Consider the following 17,002-nt stretch of genomic DNA (forward strand, 5'->3'; position numbering starts at 1 on the left):
GCCTCCCAAAGTCCTGGAATTACAGGCCTGAGTTACTGTGCTCTGCCGAGACTTTCTTATATTCTATTTAGTAAATGTTTGTTCAGTTTCTACTATGCATGCAGGAAGCTCCAGAAGCACCTGAGAACAAAAGGACAATGTCTTGCCCTATATAAGCTATCACTTTGGGGATGCTGGGGGTTGAGACATAAATGCACAGATGATTGAAATGGCAGGCAGGAGTGGACCCCAGGCAAGGTACACACAGGGTTCACAGTGGCTCAAAGGGAAGTGATGCATTTACTAAAGAGGCTGGGGGTCCACTCCTGGCCCCTCCTTCTTTCACCCCTCCTTGGCTCCATCCCATTTGGGTAAATGGTTCATAATTTTTCTATCATTTACATTGTTGCACATTTTGGTACTGTGAATGAAGGGAGGTGGTGGATTATAGGTGCTTTTTCTCATTTTCAAAATTTAATGCTTCTCAGGTTTTTTTTTTTTTTTTGCTTTCTTATGCAGATACGTATATGACAAACACGGCCCATCAGTTCTTGGCTCAGACTATCCTTATTTGCATAAATAAATGTAATTCATGTACAGTGGTTAGGAAATTCATGTTGAACATACAGAAACAAAATGGAAAGTAGAACCCTCTGCCCTCCAACACTCTACTTTCTGTTCCCCAAGTTAACCACCATCAACCGTTTCTTGTAAGTCCTCCCAGGATTGCTTCCTCACTGTGTACACACCATCGTGTATTTTTCCCTCCCTCTCTCCCTCTACTCCCACACTTACATGCTTTTAAAATGTGTATACAGAGGGGCCATCTGACACACATTGCTCTGCACCAGAGGCCTCTTTTCTAATGTTAAGGACTCCAGGAAGGAGGAGGAGGCTCACTCTGGCTGGCGGGGGTCAGAGCTTTGTGATTTCAGCAGGGAGGAATGGGCGAAGGGTGCAAAGCCAACAGAAGGGGGGAAATGGAGCAAGCTTTGGACAATTGCTGCTAGGACATAAGCCAGACTGTGGTGAGGTAATGCGTGTGTTTGCTGCTGCAGTTTGTTAAAGTTACAAGACGCTTGGGACTCCAGGGGGTGGGGGGTGGGGTGGGTGGGGAGTGGGTGGGTGGAGTGGGGGAGACTGCTCCATGCAGTGAGACATGGAGTCTAGAGCCCTGGAAAAAAAGTCTTGCTTTTTGTTTTAGGATAGGCTCTTTATCCTGGTCTGAAAGTCTCTGCATATGGGGAATGAATGTCCGCTTTCTGTCTCCTTTCAGGATTATCTTGATTTGATATTTTCTGGTTAGTTTGTCATGAGAGGAGGCACATCTTCAAGTTTAGTCTCTGTTCTTAACTAGCAGTACAACTTTTCTCAAATTATTTATGTTCTCTGGACCATGGTTTCAGTTTCCCTAGACCTGGATGATTTCTGAGGCTATATTCAGGGATGGTCTCAGAAAATAAAAAGCTAGCAGGATTTTGCGTCAGGAGACTTTGGCCAGTTCCCTTAGCCATAATGTGCCTCAGTTTCCTTAGCTATAAAATGAGATTGATCATGTCCACCCCACAGAGTCGGTGTAAGGATCAAAAGAGGAGAAAGTGCTTTATGAACTGTAAGGTACTGAGCAAATGTTAATTGGCTAGGAGAATGGTGGAAGCTAGGAATTGCTGGAGTTCTCCTGCAGGCCTCCCAGCTTGCTCCCAGAGCAGAACAACCTCAATGACTAAGACATCATTAGTTTTCCATTCCAAAATCAACTTTATTGAGGGATAACTTGCATAAAATAAATTGCAGCCATTCCAAGTGTATGGTTCAATGGGCTCTCACAAATGTATATGCACCACCACCTCAGTCAAGATGCAGAGCACTTTCATCATCTCAAAACATTCCCTGGTGCTCCTGTGAATTAATCCCACCTCCAGCCTTAGGGTTTCTGTCCATTTCGGTAAGTTTTATCCTTTCCAGAATTTTATGCGGTCTCTGGACTCTGGGTCTTTCTCTTTAGCATGATGCTCCCAAGATCCATCCTTCTAAGACTCACGCTTCTAAGATCCATCTTTCTTGTTGCCTCCATCAGCAGTTTCCCTTTTTCAGTGCTAGGCAGTATTCCCTATAGAGATGCCCTAAGACATCATTTAAAAGTACAAAATCAAACCCCAAAACTCCTCCTTTTTTCTGGTCCCCTAGGAACCATAGGCCTCGTAGCAGACGGGGCCTCCCAGAGGGACACCTCTTTCCCCTTCTGACGTCTGGCCCTGTTCTCATTCTGCAGTCAGAAAGGAAAGCCTGCAGAGTCCCTGCAGCCCAGGCTGTGGCTTGTTCTCGCAAACTTGACCTTAACACTACCCTGTTCATATTATTCCCCTTCTACTCCCTACCCAGCTCCTTTCTGACTGAGGATAAGGTGAAATGACACCCAGCCTAGGTCATAGTCTGTATGCCCATAGGCTCTGGTCAAAATGCAACTAACATCACCAGCCGGGTAACCCAGTATGTTGCTAGCAACTACTATGAGAAAATTAGTACAAATTAATTTTTTGCACTGGTATTGTCAGAGGCATGTGAACCAGAGCAACTCCATCTTGAGTAGGGGCTGGGTGAAATGAGGCTGAGATCTACTGGGCTGCATTCCCAGACAGTTAAGGCATTCTAAGTCACAGGATGAGATAAGAGGTCGGCACAAGATACAGGTCATAAAAACCTTGCTGATAAAACAGATTGCGGTAAAGAAGCCGGCCAAAACCCACCAAAACCAAGATGGCCACGAGAGGGTCCTGGGGTCGTCTTCACTGCTACACTCCCCCCAGCACCGATGATAATTTTACAAATGCCATGGCAACGCGAGGAAGTTACCCTATATGGTCTAAAAAAGAGAGACGTGAATAATCCACCCCTTGTTTAGCATATAATCAATAAATAACCATAAAAATGGGCAACCAGCAGCCCTCAGGGCTGCTCTGTTTGTGGAGCAGCCATTCTTTATTCCTTTATTTTCCTAATAAACTTGCTTTTACTTTACTCTATGGACTCACCCTGAATTCTTTCTTGCATGAGATCCAAGAACCCTCTCTTGGGATCTGGATCCAGACCCCTTTCCTGTAACAGTATCAGGTCCCCTAGCAAGGGCCCACATGGATGGGACCCAAACGACTTTGGTTGGCTGTGTCAGACCAGCCCAAACTTGCAGGCAGCAAAATCCAGGAGACTGTGTGGGCTGTGGGAGGGAGGAAATGGCACTTGCCAGTACAGCCTTCTGGTGGATTCTGCACATCTTTAATCATAAGCCTAGTTAGGTCCTTCCCTTTCCTTCTTGTCTGTGCTCTTACCTATCTGTTCTCTGATCCCCGTTTACCACCAGGCAACAGGGGCGGGGATAATAATAGTTACCACTTATTACAGCACCTACGCAGGCTGCCGCGCTTCACATACATCGTTTCATTGACTTCTCACACCAGCCCTCGGAGGAAGGTATCATTAGTCTCATTTTATAGGTGGAAAAATCTGAGACACCAGGAATTAAAGTAGTTCAAAGTCACTCAACTGCAGAACCAGGATTTAAACCTAGTTCTGTCTGACTCCCAGTCCTGTGGCCTAACCTCTATTCGGGGTTTCAAGAAGCAGAGATGTTAGCAAACACCTCACTTTTGTTTTACTACCCCGCCCCCCACCTGAGAGTAATATCCTGATTTAAAACACCATGGAGTGGATTTGCCTGTTTTTAAACTTTATAAAATGGAATCATCTGATATGCATTCTTTGGTGTCCGAGTTCTTTCATTTACCATAACGTTTGGAAGATGTATTCCTTGGTTGTGTGTGGATTCATTCTCACTGCTGTATGGTATCCCACTTTATAAAGAACACCTTAGTTTTAAAAACCTCTTGACCTGTGTGTGGTTAAAGAGGTTCAGGTTCTACCTTTGAATTGCTACATTGGGCGACTTCCATGGTTTATCCGGCTTATCTGTGTGTCTCTGAGAAGTTTAATCTTTCCAAACAAAACGCGTACTTCCTTTACTTCCTTTTTTTTTTTTTTTTGGGGGGGGCGGAGTCTCGCTCTGTCGCCCAGGCTGGAGTGCAGTGGCGCGATCTCGGCTCACTGCAAGCTCCGCCTCCCGGGTTCACGCCATTTTCCTGCCTCAGCCTCCTGAGTAGCTGGGACTACAGGCGCCCGCCACCACGCCCGGCTAATTTTTTGTATTTTTAGTGGAGACGGGGTTTCACCGTGTTAGCCAGGATTGTCTCGATTTCCTGACCTCGTGATCCACCCACCTTGGCCTCCCAAAGTGCTGGGATTACAGGCGTGAGCCACCGCGCCTGGCCGTACTTCCTTTTTTAAAGTAGACTTTTGCTAACCTAAACGACTCTCTTTTTTTTTTTTTTTCTTTTTTGAGATGGAGTCTCACTCTGCTGCCCAGGCTGAAGTGCAGTGGCATGATCTCGGCTCACTGCAACCTCTGCCTCCCAGGTTCAAGCGATTCTCCTGCTTCAGCCTCCTGAGTAGCTGGGATTACAGGTACCTGCCACCACGCCCGGCTAATTTTTGTATTTTTAGTAGAGACGGGGTTTCACCATGTTGGCCAGGCTGGTCTCAAACTCCTGATCTCAAGTAATCTGCCCACCTTAGCCTCCCAAAGTGCTGAAATTACAGGAGTGAGCCATGACACACAGCCTCCTAACAACTCTCTAATTGATTAAAAGTATGCAGAGGCGGTCTGTGAGCAGTGCCATAGGTCCCAATTATACACCCTCACCCTTAAACCCTGCATGTCCTCCCTTCTTCCAGTCAGTTTGCTAAGAGGAAGACATTCCCAATATTGTTTAGGAAGCTGTCTTCTTGCTAGAAATAGAACTGTTTTGAGATAGAGGCAGTTGGAAGTTTTCTCTGAAGTGGCAAAAGCAAAGTTATATTTTAGAAGATTTTAATATTGTCACTTCATAGCCAAGTGATCTTCGGCAAATCACCTAGCTGTTTTGAGCCTCTGCTTCCTCATCTGCAAAATGGGGGAAATGATGATAATGTTGTTGGTCATAGTATATGAGGAAAGTACAAATATGAGAAAGTGTATAAGCAAAAGCTTCTGGTGGCACCATGCAATTTAAGGATGCATGTTTTTTATTTTTGTGTCCTCCTGTACAGGTTTATTTGCAAGATGCGTTTGAGGGAATTAAGGATAAAGTCTGCTGAAAGTAGCACCAGCCCCTGGATTAAAAGGGATGTTTGGATGAAGCTTCAATCTGAAGAAGAGGCAAGAGAAAACTAAAGAAAAAGGTAAGAGAGCCGGGTGTGGTGGCGGGTGCCTATAATCCCAGCTACTCAGGAGGCTGAGGCAGGAGAATTGCTTGAACCTGGGAGGCGGAGGTTGCAGTGAGCCGAGATCGTGCCACTGAACTCCAGCCTGGGTAATAAGAGCAAAACTCCATCTCAAAAAAAAAAAAAAAAAAAAGAAAAAAAGAAAAAAATATGCTGAGAGAGATCACTTTCGACCCATTTACATTATGATGCAATATGAAAATAAATACCACTCTAACACTTTCAGGACATATGGCAATTCTCCCTGTGCTGATTTTTTTTTTAAAAATCTATCTCTGCAATATTAACATCCTCTAAATCATTCTCTTTGTTTTAGAGACAAGAAGGTAGTTGAGAAGCTGTGAACCTGCATTGCATTCTAGCAGTGGGACACACAGAAGGGGAAGCTGAAGTTGAAGGGTGGATGATAGCAGCCACAGGGAGTGAGATGGGCTTGTTTCTGGAGCTGATAGGAGAGTAAAAGGGAGTCAAATGGGAATCACACAGGGTTGTGCATTATATCCAAGTGTGTATGCAGATACAAGCCTTTATCTCAATACCTTCCTTACCCTCATTCTGGACATATCTCATACCAAAGTACAAATAAAACCATTCCCAATTGTCCTAATATTTCATTTGATTTCTTGAGTCATGAAATGAAAATGTGGAGGGGTTAGTCATGTGAAGTGGCTGTGACTCAAATATCTTACGATGATATTTGTGCGTGTCTCATGAGAAATCATTGTGTTTCCACCTGGACTTGTTTGCTTGACTGCCTGAGAAGATAGTGTTGCTAACCTGAGAAGTTAATACGCTGCCTTAGTGCTTGGGCAGGTAGAAGTGAGAGAGGGAAAGGAAGAGAACAAATGTGTCTCAGTGAACTGGGGCATGTCAGAAATTTAATAAGAACAGGTTGAGACAAGTGTTAAATACCGGAATCCCCCGGGAGCACAGCGATAGCTTGGTCCTTGTCAAAAAGTGTACTGGTTGGAGCCCAGGAGGGAAAGAGAAAGTGATAAATCAGCCATGTCTTGAAGTCCATTTTAGTTTAGTTAGCCTGCAAGAAGAGAGGGCTGAAATAAACTATCAGCTTTGTCTTCTGCCTTAAGCAAGCATAATTTATTTGAAAAACATTCAGTTTTATTTCTAGCTAGGCTAGGAGTTCTTGTAACTTCTACAGAGGGTTGGGAAGAAGATCGGCATAACCCATGCTTACTATTTGAAGTTACAGGTTCTGTTGTCAGGAGGTAATATTATATTGTTGTCTTATAAAAAAGTATTTGATAAGTATGGGACCTCTAAATTGGGCACAGATTGGATTTCTTTTACATTTTGCTTTGAAGAAGTTATTTATAAAGGGATCGTAATAGGGTAATTTATATCTTTTTCTAACAAGTTCTAGTTAGAATGTATTATAAATCTACTTACCCAGACACAGACACATTTGAACATATAGATAACAACCACCTCTGTTAAGAAAGTAATGTACACATTTCCAAATCTATCCCTGAGTTTAGGAGACCCGGGCCATGGGTCATAAAATATGAGAGCCACCTAGTGGGAAAATTTGATAATTGCACCTATATCTTCAAATTCCTGGTTTGAGAGACACAGATAATTTCTGTTTATAAAATCTTAGAATACCATGGGAATATTTATCAACATGATATGAAAGTGACAGCGATTTTTAGATATTCCTACTATTATAAAGATGGTAGGCTCTTAGGCTAGGAAGTAGCTTTCTTAACTTGACCTAGTCATCACAGTAATGATAGACTTTTGACCAGGTGAGGAAGGGAGGGAGGGGTGTGCCACCATGTTGTCTCACTTTTGGGCTTTCTGCTTTGGATACGTACAAAAAAACCAGAAACCAAGTCACCTAGGAGGCGTTGGCTGGGAAAAAATGGTGCCTACTGTTTGTAGTATGTCTGTTAGGTTGTAAGCTAGAGAGAGATGCTTACACTCTGATTAACTTTTTTTTTTTTTTTTTCTTAAGAGATGAGCTCTCACTATGTTGGCAGACTGGTCTTGAACTCCTGGCTTTAAGCAATCCTTTTTTTGTTTTTGTTTTTGTTTTTTTGAGACGGAGTTTCACTCTTGTTGCCCAGGCTGGAGTGCAATGGCACCATCTCGGCTCACCGAAACCTCCACCTCCCAGGTTCAAGCGATTCTCCTGCCTCAGCCTCCCAAGTAGCTGGGATTACAGGCATGTGCCACCATGCCTGGCTACCTTTTTGTATTTTTAGTAGAGACAGGGTTTCTCCATGTTGGTCAGGCTGGTCTGGTCAGGCTGGTCTATGAACTCCCGACCTCAGGTGATCCACCTGCCTCGGCCTCCCAAAGTGCTGGGATTACAGGTGTGATCCACCGCACCTGGCTCTGATTAAGTCTTCTTACACTGAAGCTGCTGTGTTGTCTGAACAGAGCCTCAATTAAGAAGTGACTGAAGCTTTTCCCTTCCCTCCCTCCCTTCCTTTCTTCCTTCCTTTCTTCTTTGTTTCAACAGTTCTGGGGAAGTACTAAATATTAGACCAAAATTAAAACCTGATACCCACTGTACTGAGTGTTTGCTTAGAAAGTTCTTGTTGGTTTTTGAGAAGCACTAGGAGTTAATGGAATGGATATTTAGTAGCTTTTGGATTCTGCAGACTCCTAGCTTTCTGCCTCCTATGTGTAAGGCCTTGGACATTTCTCTTAACCTGTCTGAGACTGAGCTTCTTCACATGCAAATGGACTCATTTACCTTCCAGGAGCACCTCTTTGGGAGGAGGATGCACCATGTGAAAGGGGTAAGCCCTAAGGTGGAGGCAGAAGCAAGTGGCCAAGGGAATACAGGAGGCTAATTTTCACAGGAACAGTATGGGAAAAGGTGGCCTTTGTGTTGAGCCTAGTAGAATGACTTCAATAGGCAGTTTTTATTCATTCATTCAACAAAAATTTATTGAGATCCTATTATGAGTCAAGCACTGTTCTAAGTGCTGGGGATATACCAGCAAACAACAAAATAGAAAAAAAAAAAAAAAACCCAAACCCCACCCTCCCTGAGTGTACATTCTAGGGGGAGGAGCCAGACAGTACATAAAAAAATAACAAAATGCATTCTTCAGATAGTGAGACATACTGGGAGAAAAATTAAAACAGGGTTAGGGGAATAGGAATCACATGAGGAGGGCTCTATTATACAGATATGGTAACTTTTGAGCAAAGAATTGAAGGAAGGAAAGAATGAGCTACAAAGTCATCGGAGGGAAGAGCAATACAGGCCAAGGAAACAGCCCTAAAGCCCAGGGCAGGCATGCATGGGGTTAATGGAAGGACAGAGAGGCCAGAGCTTTAGGAGGGAGATGGTGATAGGTGTTGGATGGGAGCAGCACACCTAAGGCCTCCCAGGCTATTTCACAGATTTTTGCTTTGACTTTGAGTGAGATGGAAACCATTAGAGGGAGCCCAGTAAAAGGAGATGCATATTCTCTGACTTACCTTTGAAGAGATCAACCTGCCCAGCGTGCAGAACACAGATAGGGCAAGGCAGGGGAGGGCTGAGGGCAGAAGCATGGGTAGGTTAGGAGGCTGTTGTCTTGGTCTAAATAAGAGATGAGAGGGCTTGAAGTGGGGTGTCCAGGACTGTGCAGGGGCTGGGGAGAGTCAGCTGTGTGGCAAATGTTTCAGGCCCACACAAACATCAGCTTGATACCTGTACGAAATGGGAAAATGGTTTTTGTCCAAGGAATGGTGTGCAGGGTGGTGTGACTGGCTGAACTGGGCTAAAGAGGGGGAACTGGGAGATGGGCTAAGGCTGGAGTCAGCCTCAGTGACCAGACTAGACTCTGAACTTTCTTACCTATCTAACCTGGAACCAGTAGAAGTTTTGAATATGGGAGACACGTGCTCAGAGGAGCATTTTGGGCTCTGGTGGCTGAACGGGGGAAGAGCTGGAAGAGGCAGCGACTGGAATCAGAGAGACAATGATCCAGGGAAGAAACAGGAAGGGCTCAAACTTAGGCAATGAGTGGATAGAGGGAGGGGATGAGTGACATTTCACTTGTAGTATGACAGGGTATGTTGGCTGCTTAGACATGGAGGTGAGGGAAATTAACCAATACCCATATTCAGATTGGTAGTTATATTTTTGGTTCAAAAAAACCTTATCTCAGTGTGAAAGTAGGTAGGGGTGCTGAAAATAAATTTCTGACCTCTGGGAAAATGCTTTAGAGACAATGGTGACGAATTAGGATTTTGTTTGGCCGATGGGAGACTTTGAGTGATGGGGTTGGCAATGGAGACTGAGAGGCAGGGAACCAGAAAAGCCTGGATGAGGATTGTTGAGAAAAGGTCAAGATGCAGGCAGAGACATTCAGATGCTCAGGAGGAGAGCATTGGTTAAAAACAGCCAAGATATGGAAGGGGCATTTATGAAGATTTGCAGTGGGCTGTGGGATGGAATGCATCCTCCATCTCTGTCCCCCAGCAATGCCTTCTGTAAAAACTATATCATCATGTGGTGCTTTTGGATTTAGAGTCTTGATTTTCTTGGAAGGGTGGGATACCAAAGACTAAGGACAGTTACCCATGACTAAGGCAGTCTTTTTGTTTTCCTCTGCTGCTTGTCACCTGGTAGGAGAACAAAATGAATGAAAATTTTAGTTAAGTCCTGGTATTTTTCTTTCCTTTCTTCTGTTTGATATGTTCTCTTCCTGCTATCTGCTCTTCTAATCCTCCTATTTTGCTCTATGCTTCTGCTCTGTGACATGAATTTCACTTTTTATCTCCCAATAGTCTAGCGGGATTAAAAATAAAAGTCACTTTCTGATGGTGCCTTTGCTCTCCAGTTCTCTGCAGCAGCACCGACACCTCCCGCTGTCCTCCCTGAAGGTCTGGCCTTCTGCCAAAAGGTTGTATTTGTTCAGAAGGGGCTCTGAAGTTCACTCAGTTCTTTACTCAGTTCTTTACTGGTCTTTTATTTCCTCGTGAGGATTTGTTCTGTTTTTCTTCATTGCTCTTCTTCCAGCTTGAAATGCATCCCTCACTGCCTTTTTGCAACTTTCAGAACTAAAATACATAAATAAAACAAACAAGAGGATAATAGAAAGATGGCCCTTGTTATTATCATAATTAGTGTTACCTTTATCACCAAGTCTTTATGAAGCACCCAATTGTAAGTGGCTGGTGAGTAGAGCAATGGACAAACATAACTACTTTAAGAAACCCTCATGGCACTTAAGGAGTTAAGAGTCCGCCATCAAGAACCATGGACACTCACATGCAATGGAAATGACCAAATGTCTCAATATTCTTAGGTAAATCAAAGCCTTTTGGCTTTGATCCCTCATCTTTTACTAGCCATGCAATCTTAGGCAATTCTGTTGATTTCATTTGGCTTTGAATGGGGATAATAAGATCTTATCTAAAGTCAGGGGCAGGACTACATAATCTCCCAAGGGCCATTTAGAATTAAGATCTAAAATTTTGTGAATGTTATTGTATTAGTCTGTTTTCATGCTGCTGATAAAGACATACCCGAGACTGGGCAATTTACAAAAGAAAGAGGTTTATTGGACTTACAGTTCCTCATGGCTGGGGAGGCCTCACAGTCATGGTGGGAGGTGAAAGGCAAGGAGGAGCAAGTCACATCTTACATGGATGGCAGCAGGCACAGAGAGCTTTTGCAGGGAAACTCCCCCTTATAATACTGTCAGATCTTGTGAGACTTATTTGCTATCATGAGAACAGCATGGGAAAGACAGACCTGCCCCCATGATTCAATTACCTCCCAGTGGGTCTCTCCCACAACACATGGAAATTCAAGATGAGATTTGGGTGGGGACACAGCCAAACCATATCAGCTATTTACTTGAAGTTCTCAGAAACAAAGTTGCAACTGATCCAATATAATTTTCTTTTTTTTGAGATGGAGTTTCACTCTTGTTGCCCAGGCTGGAGTGCAATGGTGCAATCTTGGTTCACTGCAACTTCTGCCTCCTGGGTTCAAGTGATTATCCTGCCTGCCTCAGCCTCCTGAGTAGTTGGGATTACAGGCGTGCACCACCACACCCAGCTAATTTTGTATTTTTAGCAGAGATGGGGTTTCTCCATGTTGGTCAGCCTGGTCTTGAACTCCTGACCTCAGGTGATCCACCCGCCTTAGCCTCCTAAACTGCTGGGATTACAGGCATGAGCCACCAAGCCTGGCCAGATCCAATATAATTTTAGAATTCTTACTCTGAAGAAGAGTTCAGAGATAAGAAGGCAATACTAAAATGAAGCAGTATATAAGGCATAATACAACCTTTAAGATGCACATTGCTATGTGGAAAAGTTAGAACAGGGCTTTTATCTGCACGCATCTATAGGTGGCTCTGGGACAGAACATTGATAGCTGTTTTGCAGTTCTTACATGAACCAGCATTGTGTCATGCCCTTCATATACATTGCCATTCAATCTTATAAGAAATTATGTGGTTTGCTCATTTTACTGATAAATAAACTGAAATCAAGGTTATTCAGCTAGCAATAGTCAAGGTGACCTTCAAACCCAGAAGGTCTGACACCAGAACTCACACTCAATTGCTGCATTTAACTCTTATCACTCTGTGTAGACACGAGGAATCTTATTTATGCAAAGGCCTTGGTAGCGATGGCTAGGTTCTGAAGACTCTGGGATTTAGATGGTATACAAAGTAAAGGAGCATTAAAGAATGTTGCCTCATTGGATACCTGGAAGGCAGGGAACTTGCATCCAGAGTTGGAGAGAATGCAGATATTCGAGCTAAAAATGGGACACTGGCCTTGCCATCCAGGAAGTTTTCTCAGGGTGTCTGCTTTCCGAGATACCCAATGAAAGTGTGTCTTCTGTGGGGAAAAAAGGTCTGTGTGATCCCTTAAAGACTCGACTATCTAAAGCTGATGGAAAGAGCACAGTTCTCAGAGGTAAGACCTCTCCCCTAAGGCTGGGAGCTGCAGGAGGCTGGTGGCAGGTCATGGGCAGGCCGAGCAGCGGTGGAGATGGACAGCAACAGCAGGCAGCAGAGCCGCTGTGGGAACAGAGTCCAGGACAGCTGTGCAGGGGCTGGATGCCCATGAGAGGGCTGGGTCTGGAGACTCACAGACCAAGCTGGCCGGGCGCACAGGGCCTAGTGCCATTGCGATGTGTCATTTGTCCCCCAGGCTAGGGGGACCTGGGGAAATGATTGTACAAATTGATCTTTTATGTATAAAACCTCTTCCTCCAAACTGGACTTGAGAAATGTGCTGGTCTGTTGCTGTAGCTGCCTTACCAAAAGGTGAGTTCTAGTTCTTCTGTTATACTTGATATTGACAATGAGCCCCATGAGCTATTGTACGGGGGTGCTTTTTGTTGACCATAACCCCTGAGATGGCCATGACGTAGTCACGTAGGATGAGGTGCCTCCTTCCTCAGAGTGCGTCAAGCCCTCCACCTTACAGCGATGACAGGAGACCCAGGAGTTCACTCTAACCCTCCTCTGGTACTCCCTGCCCGGTCCTGTTATGTCTCTGGGTCTCCTAATGCTTATTAGAGTCTTGGTCTGGAAGTGGGTGGGAGCCCAGTTCGACGGCTGCAAAGTAATTGCCTTAAAACCCAAAAGCCAGGTGAAGCTTCATGCCTCCTTTATGGCTAATGATGATAATGCATGCTGCTCACTGGCCTGGCTAACCTTAGCACTGGACTGCCCCCTTTCCCCAAGGTTGTACTCAGTGGAGGGTGCCACCTGGACTAGGCTGGGTTTTAAGTCAAAGTGCAGTGTGCAGAAGGATGCAGGGGTCTGATATGGCTGCCTAGTGCTGTGGGGCATCAGGGTGCTGTGGGCTGGGCTCAGAGAGGCTCAAGAATGCCAGGCTCGGTGAGCTCCCTCCAGTAACCAGGAGATGCTGAGCCCAGCATCTCCTGGTGGACACTGTGCCAAGAGGCTGTTCCTATAGAAAGCTGACTCTGCAGTGGAACTGTTCCCGTCACCCAGGAATACTGGGTGACAACCACGAAAGCTTGGGCACAGCTTTTTTTCCTGGCAATTCTTTTCAACATTTCTGTTTTACCAGTATTTTTTTTCAATTATGTAATGAATACCTGCATATGTTCTCTTTGTACACATTCCAGCATTACATATAAAGCAGAAATTCACCTTGACTACCATTCCTGATTCAGTCCCCTGGGTATCAGTTTATTTTTAAACTTTCAGACCTCCCCCTATGCTTTTTCTTTCTCTCTCTCTCTCTCTCTAATTACACATAGCGACATAGCGTGTTTTTATATGTATAGATTTTTATATAATTGATATCAGCTGTCCACGCCATATACATTTTTCTGAAACAACTTTCTTCACTCAGCTGTCTTGGAGCTTTCTCCATATCAGTATATATAGATTTAGCTAATCCTTCTAACTGTGGCAGGGTATTCCACAGTATAATGTATCATATTTTATGTAATTAAACGTAATGTGTCTGGGCCGGGTGTGCTGGCTCACACCTGTAATCCTAGCACTTTGGGAGGCGGAGGTGGGTGGATGGCTTGAGGTCAGGAGTTCGAGACCAGCCTGGCCAACACAGCGAAACCCCATCTCTACTAAAAATACAAAAATTAGCTGGGCATGGTGGTGGGCACCTCTAGTCCCAGCTACTCAGGAGGCGGAGGCTTGAGAATTGCTTGAACCCGGGAGGCAGAGGTTGCAGTGAGCCGAGATGGTGCCACTGTACTCCAGCCTGGGTGACAAATCAAGACTCCATCTCAAAAAAAAAAAAAAAGACACTGTGTCTGGACCAATGCCTCCTTTTACAAAAATATTGGGGGAATGACCCCCATAATACGGTGAACTGAAATTCATAAACTATATTAATATACCTAAAATGACTAAAAATCAATATGATGTCCTAATTGAATATAAGAATATAAAGGAAAGCAATTTATAATAAAAATAATTTGCATTTTGATATATAAATAGTTCACATTTGATAGGTAAGTGGTACACTGTAGTAGATAACATAATGACATAGACAGGTGCTTGCCCCTATATGGAGACACAAGGGAGTGTGACAGATCCAAATCCAGACAGATTTAGGTGTGTTTTGTTATTGATTTAAATAATGTGTGTGATGTTGCCATCAACTTCATGATTTTTCTGAGATGATAAATAACTCATGGTAAAGATTCAAATTAAACAAAGCTCCAGAGTCTTTCAATTTATTTGATGGTTTCATTTTTAGAAAAGTCACTGTATATTAAAAGTGTGCAAAAATTACTTTATATATAGTGTAGTTAAATTCTTGGCTCAGATGTTTTTCGCCCACATGAATGCCTGGCAGGACACCCAAAGTCCTTGCTGGATGGGGGAAAATTCTTCATTTTTTGGGGTGCATCCTGGCTGAAACCAATAAATGTCAATAGTAATCCCGAAGTTGGTGACCACCAAAAACACTCACATAAATTTCCTAAATACCTTTTAGAGGGGGGCACTATTCACATTAAGAACCAATGATTTAATGATAATGCTTACGCTTTTTCCCCCTCTAGATGTTTTCACAAGGAACACTTTTCTCTAAGCCTTTTTGTGTGCATGTCGGAACAATTCCTCAGGGAAGAATATTGTTTCAACTTAGGTGCTCTCACTAGGTGGGGGCATGAAGCGTGACTTCTCCAGAGGATGGCTGTTTCATTTTCTGTTTCTCTTCTCTATGTGACCTCCAGACCTGGGTTGGAGCAAATTCCAGTTCACTCAGAAAACCCAGAGCTATGCTTTCTTTTATCTCCGGGAATCCAGCCTTCCTTAGGGGAGGTAACGCTTACTGGGCCTTCTCAGAAGAGTGTTTCACTCATGATTTCAAAGAGCTCGCGCTACTCTTCCAAGAAGGCCCTCCTCAGCTAGTCCGACTTGTTTGTAAACTAAACACATTGTGAGATTTAATCTCTGGTAAGACAGCCCTTTGGTGGGGATGCCACTACTTAGACAAATATCAGATTCAGAATAGGAACAAAATAAGCAGAAGCTATTATTATTAGATTCATTGATTAGCAAGGTATCTTAATTTAAAATTGTCAGTAGCTTGAAGGCATTTCTTGAAGAGATGGTAAAGTTGGACTTCGTCCCAGAGAGACTGATGAAAAGGAAAGAGAGAGAAAGTCAGAATCCTGGAATCTTAGGCTGGCAGGGAACTTTGAAGATATCTAGTTCAAGGTCTTTGATGCCCATTGCAGGATTTAAAATATTAAGATGATGCTGTTATGAGATTTGAGATATGTTTGTTAGTAAGAAATAAAAATACCTCCTTCTTTATTACTTTTATTTTTATTTGAGATGGAGTCTTGCTCTGTCACCCAGGCTGGAGTGCAGTGGTGCGATCTCAGCTCATGCAACCTCTTCTTCCAGGGTTCAAGCGATTCTTCTCAGTCTCCCGAGTAGTTGGGACTCTAGGCATACATCACCACGACTGGCTAATTTTTTATTTTTATTTATTTTTATTTTTAGTAAGGTCAGGGTTTTGCCACGTTGGCCAGGCTGGCCTTGAACTCCTTTTGACTTCAAGTTATCCCACAGCCTTGGCCCCCCAAAGTGCTGGGATTACAGGCGTGAGCCACCGCGCCCGGGCCCCCTTTTAAAAATTATTTTTGTTTTTTATTTATTTATTTATTTTTTGAGGCAGATTCTCACTCTGTCGCCCGGGCTGGAGTGCAGTGGCACAATCTCGGCTCGCTGGAACCTTCACCTCCTAGGTTCAAGTGATTCTCCTGCCTCAGCCTCCCGAGTAGCTGGGATTACAAGCACGTGCCACCACGCCTGGCTACCTTTTTCTTTTTTTTTGAGATGGAGTCTCGCTCTGTGGCCTAGGCTGGAGTGCAGTGGCGCGACCTTGGCTCACTGCAAGCTCCGCCTCCCGGGTTCACGCCATTCTCCTGCCTCTGCCTCCTGAGTAGCTGGGACTACAGGCGCCCACCACCACGCCGGGCTAATTTTTTGTATTTTTAGTAGAGACGGGATTTCACCGTGGTCTTGATCTCCTGACCTCGTGATCCGCCTGCCTCGGCCTCCCAAAGTGCTGGGATTACAGGCGTGAGCCACCGCACCCGGTTCCTGGCTACTTTTTGTATTTTTAGTAGAGATAAGGTTTCACCATGTTGGCCGGGTTGGTCTTGAACTCCTGAGCTCAGGTGATCCACTCGCCTTGGCCTCCCAAAGTGCTAGGATTACAGACAAGAGCCACCATGCCTGGATACACAGATGTCTTTATATATCTTGCCTTATCAAATGTTCCTGACGTTGCCAAGTACTTCTTATTACATTTGTACACATCAAATTTGAAAAAGAGGGAGCGATTTACCTTAGGTTACATATTGAGAAAGTGACAAAAGTATAACTGAAGCCCAATTCTTCTGAATCTAAATTATATGCACTTTGTAGCAGACCAATGCTAAATTAATTTAAAATGGTAGAATGTCATGATGAACATTTTATTTTTGTAACTTTCCTTGGAATGTCACCCTATTTTCTGATTCTTTTTAATATTTGCCTGCATGGGCATATTTACTCATTGCCACCTGGTGATGTAAATATGAAATATTATGGGAAAAAGGAGAAACAGAGAAGGTGAGAAAACACTTGTTAGTTATTCAAAACAGCAATCTTGGTTCCGAAGTTTGAGGTTTAATCACTGAGAAATGGCACAGAAATAAAGCTGGTTTCTTTGGGTTCCATCAGGCAATGTGAAATATCGTGAAGTGAGGTGG

This window comes from Hylobates moloch, unplaced genomic scaffold (genome assembly GCF_009828535.3).
Source record: "Hylobates moloch isolate HMO894 unplaced genomic scaffold, HMol_V3 SCAFFOLD_1, whole genome shotgun sequence".
NCBI lineage: Eukaryota > Metazoa > Chordata > Mammalia > Primates > Hylobatidae > Hylobates > Hylobates moloch.